Below are 6110 nucleotides of genomic sequence, written 5' to 3' on the forward strand. Positions count from 1 at the left end.
AGCCCAAAGGCAACAATTCTTCTATCACCCCTAGTCATTACCAAGCTTTCTGATGCATACCAAATAATAGCAAAAACTATTGCCTGGATCAGGTGCACCTTAGTTTCCAGGATGACATCATTGCTTATGTTTGGAGAAGTCTCTGATGGACTTCTGGAAATAACGGAAAACCACTATATCTTTAGCTTTGAAATAAAGGTCAGCCTGTTGATAAAAAAGGAAAAAAAAAAACAAGCCCATAGATGCTGAGGCAACATGGAATAGAGATTAATTCTTGTAATGCGTGTAACATATGGCCAGGTTTCCCCTCAACTAATTGTGAATGTCAAAGGAGAGTTCTGGTAACAGCCTGCAAGGAGCTGTTGTGCTGACACACCGGTAGCATCTCTCTGAGAGTTCAAATCCACCCGCTGCTTCTTGGGAGAAAGATGAGCAATGTTCACCCTTGTGATTTGCTGTGTCCAAAATCCATCTGAAGGAAAGCTCAAAGTCTGTTCTGACTGGGAGGAGGATAGTTTATTTTATTAAAAGAGAAAAGTTGAATCTTATATATCACATGTTCACTGATGACTTAATTACTCCACCAGTTTATGGATTTGGAAGGAGAAAGTGCAGATGATTTGAACCCTTTAAGCAATACTTACTAAAAGAAAATATGCATTTATTTTGATTAATCTGTATGGAAAATGACGTTCAGTTCAGTAGGCAATTATTTTAAAAAACTAGAAGAACATGCCAGGATTAGCATTCACTTAACTCCACTTATTTTGCTTATGGAGTATCTGCCACTTTTTCTTTTTTTTTTATCTAATTTTTGGTAATAGAAGTACATGAAGGTTTAAGAAGATCCCGTGCCTGAAGGACTGTTGGAAAGGAGCCGTGATAGCAGACAGAGACATGTCTGTAACAACAGTCAGCTGCCTTTGGAATGGGATTTCATTTTTAAGTCTTATTCATTGTTAAGTGGCTGAAGTAATATGTTGATTCCTTAATAGATGATAGAGAAAAAATACTCTGGAGAAGAATGTACATACAATTACAAAAAAATAAGTTCAACTTAAAGACTCAAATCCTGTAGGTGTGTGGTTATAATTTACAATGGCATAAGAACGACATGGTTTGCAAGAGGCAAGGAATTGGGAAAGCTAAATGTTACATTCCTGTTATAATCTTTCTTGAGTGATTTGTTATGCTACTAGAGGAATCTGAGAGTTTACAATTATAGTAATGGTTACCTTTTTGTCTGTATCTCTGTCTTTGTTTAAAACAAAACAAAACAAACCCACATGATAGAGCATGTTATCTTAATAATTTCTTCACGTACATTTACTGGTTACATTCTTCTTGTGTCCAAACCATTTAATCACCATGAACATAATTTCAATGCCCTGTATGTATAGAATCACTTTCCCCCCTTATCTTTCTTATAAAGTCATTATTTTTCTTTTGTTAAAATATATTTTCCTATTTTTAATTCATTAGGTCATACGGTATTTGTCCTATGATGATTAATTTCCTTTTCTCTGGAAGATATTTTCAAGCTTCATCCAGGTTAAATTGCTAACTCTTAATATACATTTTTCCTGTGAGAATCTCTTCAGATTTTGGTTATTTAAGTTCATTTCTATTATTTCTGTCTTCTACTAAAGAACAAAGTTTTGTAGAGTCTTCGTTTAATAATTTACTCATTCAGCCAGCTTGAACTTTTCTGAAATTGATAGGTTAATTCAGAATCTCAGGTCTTAATCCAATATCCTTGTACTTATTCATATGTGTTTATTAAACTAGTTTATTCTCAAATAATTCAGAAATTAAATTATACCGGTATGAATAAAATTTACACATTGCTCATAGCACATCAATGTAAACTTCTGAACCATGTCTGAATCTTGATAACATAGTCATGCATTTGTAATCACCCAAGATTAAGTTTTTTTAAACCATAAATCTATTAGAGAGGTTACATTAATCCTTATTAAAATCATTTTAACTAAAACATATAATACTTATTACAACTTTGTGGAAGATATTTTCCATCCATATCAATACTAATATGGGAATTTTATTGTCTAAATAAAAAAGGTTTTATATAAATCATGTCATCTGTGCCTCTTCAATTAATCTTTTATACTGTAGAGGAGAAAGAGTGTTTCCTTATGAAACGAAATGTATCTAAAGTGCATTTAGTCTTTCCTTGGCCAAATAACTGGCATAAGCTACGACTTTAATCCAGGATGGAAGAAGGTAATAGAAATTTCCCTTGCCAACAAAATGTAATGGGTTATGTTCTCCACTATAATCTATATAGTTGGAGAAAAGGTAAACCTAAAATTAAAAACAGATGATTTGTAGGTAGATAATACAGCATCAACATACATGGAAACTATTTTAAGTTACTTTTTTCCTGTGTTATGTTGTAGGTATACAACCAAAAGCAGTTTAAAATGGACTTATTTGCTATAAACTTTTTTTATGAACATAGACATATTTATGAATATGGCCAGAAATTGTGTTGTGATCCCCAAAGTGTGCTAATTGAATCCACCCACTGCTCCCTGGGAGAGCGGACTATCTCCTCCTGGGTGATTTACCTCCTCTGGAAACCTGAAGAGGGTCAGCTGTGGGTCAAATGAGGGCCAACTCAGTGGGACACAGCAGCAACAACAACAAGTTATCGTGTGGTTAAAGTATTTGACGGTTGACCAAATAACTGACTCTTTATACTCACCAGTAGCCTCTTAGAAGAAAGATGAGCCAGTCTGCTGCTATAAATATTTACAGACTTACAAACTTTGCAGGGCAGTCTCCTGTGTATTATAGAGTCATTGTGAGTTGGATCTGATGACAATGGACTTGAATTTGGGTTTTTATTATTTTAGAAACCAGTTCCCTATATAAAAAGAAAGTTACCTCTGGGTTAAAATCTTTGAAAAGTTAGGATTTCTTAGTTATTAGCAAATAGCTTTATTGTGTATTTGTGGATTCCATTTGTTTTCCCTGCATATATAGTTTTCATATAGATGCTGTTATTGTTAAGTATCTTCAAGTCAAGTAGACCCATAGTGGTTCTATAAATAACAGTTCTGAAACATGTCTTACACTGTGACAGCCTCACAATATCTAACACACTTGAGCCGTTGCTGCCATCACTGTGGCAACCCACCTCATTGAGGGTCTTCTTCTCTTTCACTGACCCTCCATCTCATATATATACACACACACACACACACACACACACACACACACTTGTTAATTTACAAAGTTCAAATACATTGTTTTTCACACAGGATCTTTTCCATTTCCTTCACATCCCCCTCCACCAAATAATATCACCCCTTGATTAACACATTCATCCTACCCACCCATCCTCACCCTTCTGCTTTCAACTCCGCTTTTCCCCTACCCTGATCCTCCTATTCAATAATGGTTGTATACAGTATTTATCTTTATGGGATTGGGTTAGCTCACTCAGCATAATGCTCTCCAGTCCCTTCCCAAATTAGGTAGTAATTTACAAGATCTTTGCTCCTATGTGCTGCGCAGTATTCCACCATGTGAATGTACCATAATTTTTTATTCCATTCGATTATGGTTGCACATTTGTGCTGTTTCCAAGTTCTTGTAATGGTGGTTAACACTGTGATAAACATTGGTGTACAAATCTCTGTTTGTGACTCAGTTCTCATATTCTCGGGATACATTCCAAGCAGTGGGAGAGCTGGGTCATATGGAGTTTCTATGACCCGTCCATCTTCTCGAACATGATACCTTTCTCCAAGGAATAACTGCTCCTAGAAATGTGCCCAAAGGATGTAGGAAGAAACTTGAGCTTTGTTTACCTCCAGAGAGCACTCTAGCTGTATATTCTCTAAGATACATCTGTTATTTTGACAGTTGTTGTTACATGCCGTCAAGTCACTTGTGACGTATAGTGACCCTATATACAACAGTTCTGAAGACTGCTATATACTGAGCCATTCTCACTGACTCCAATATGTTGTTGTTGTTGTTATGTGCCGTCGAGTCGCCTGCAACTCATAACGACCCTATGTACAACAGCCCTAAACTCCGCTCTGTCCTGGGCCAATTGCACTGTCTCTGACACTCCCATCCCAATTATCCCAGTCACTGAATCAATCCACCTCATAGAGGGCCTTCCTCTTCTGCGCCATCCCTCCACCCTCCCAAGCATGATGTCCCTCTCTAAGGACCAGTCTCTCCTCACAACATGTCCAAAGTAAGTTAGATGGAGCCTCATGTACCAAATATCCCAGTTACTGTGTCAATCCATCTCATCTGGGGTCTTTCTCTCTGATGCTGTCCCTCTATCTTTCTGAGCATGATGTCCTTCTCCACAGACCTAGTCCATCCTGGCTACATGCACAAAGTAAGTGAGATGGAGTTCAAAATCCTACCCTCCAAGGAAAAATTGAGTTTTGACCTCTCCAAAAAAGACCTGTTTGTTCTCTTGGTGATCCATACTCTTCTCCAGCACCACAACTCAAAGACATTCATAATTCTTCTATAATCCTTAACCATTGTCCAGCTCTCTGATACATAGCAAGTAACTGCAAAGACTATGGCCTGAATCAGGCCCCTCTTAGTTTCTAGACTGGCATTTTTGCTTCTCAGTACTTTGGAGAGGCCACTGACTGCAGATTTTTTCTTTGAGTGCATTTCATATTGATGTCCTGAATGCTGGTGTCAAGAGTGTTGATTAAGGAGTATTCCATACTCTTCTCTAACATCAAAACTTGAAAGCATTAATTATTGTTCTGACATCCTTATTCACTGTCCAGCTCTCAGATGCATAACATGTGATTGAACAAACCATGGCCTGAATCCAGTGCACTTTGATCCTCACACGATTTCATTACTACTCAAAAATTTGGAGAAATCAATCTGTAAACTTCTATTAAAAGAAAGGAAACAATTATGTCTTTCTCTGCAGGACCAATTTAAGCCTTTCTCTGGAAGTTCATTGTATTTGTATCATTTCACTTCCAGTATGAACTCCCTCAGTATAAACTCTGCAGTGTTTATCAGCAATGTAGACACCACTAGTGACTAAGTATAAAGTATATTCCCATAACATGCCTTGATACATTGTGAGCATGGACGTTAAGGCCATGTAAGTCCTAGTTCTGACTTTCATGTTATTCACAATGTTGTAATTTATTCTAAAATTTTCATCTCATAAATAAAATACCAAAGGGAATTGTCTCACATCATAAAACCTTCAGAGGAGTCCTTGTTCTAAAAGAATCAAATAATTTAAATTGCTACCTGTTGTGTTAGCCGTTAATTCTCTCACAGACGCATTTGTTAGCATTCTGAAGTATTTTAGGTTAGAAGTTTTGAGAAGATAAATTATTAGGTACATCAAACATAATTTCTAGCACATCATAAAACTCTAGAGTTTATTCTTTCAGCATTTGTATTTTATAAATAAGAGTTTAAATATTTGTCTCACTTCATAAAACCATTTAGCATAACAAGGCCTGAATTAGAACCCTGATTTTGTTCTTGATACTGTTAGTTTTGTTTTAACCTAAGGATAGAGCATTTCACTAGAATTCTTCCATAACTCTAAGTGTTTATACCATTTCAAATCACAGAAGATGTAGATCTTTTGATGTTCTTACTGTTGCCATTGAGTTAACGATGCTGACTCATGGTCACCCTAAAACCCACAGATTAGAACCTGCCCGTCCATCCTGCATCACCTGCCTGCATGCACTTCAGCCTCTTGTCACAGTCAGTGTGTCTCTCCCTCTTATTGAGGCTGTTTGTCTCTTCCCATGACCCTCCTTCTTTTCCAAGGACTAGCCCCACTTGACATGCCAAAAAACGTGAGACAGTTTCACCATTAGCATTGTGCTTGTTTTACTGATTTATTTTGGTGGGGAAACTGTTTTTAACCTTTTATTAAAAGAAGAATAAGGCATTTTATTAGTCTTAGTCATGGTTTACATAATACTGCATGATTAAAAATGATTTTTTAAGCAGTTTTGAAAAAGCTAGAAAAATACTGCACACCAAGGTAAATGGATGATGCTGAAAAATGGCAGGTAGATAGGCTTTTCATTCAATTTAACAGAGAATATTTA

At 36.4% G+C, this 6110-nt stretch overlaps 1 pseudogene; it reads left to right on the forward strand.

Annotated features, from left to right (window-relative positions):
* The first annotated feature begins 5114 nt into the window (after positions 1-5114).
* LOC102866781 overlaps positions 5115-6110 on the forward strand; it is a 26201-nt pseudogene continuing 25205 nt past the window's right edge.

This window comes from Elephantulus edwardii, unplaced genomic scaffold, assembly GCF_000299155.1.
Source record: "Elephantulus edwardii isolate Elephantulus edwardi_28Jun2011 unplaced genomic scaffold, EleEdw1.0 scaffold00004, whole genome shotgun sequence".
NCBI classification, from domain to species: Eukaryota; Metazoa; Chordata; class Mammalia; order Macroscelidea; family Macroscelididae; genus Elephantulus; species Elephantulus edwardii.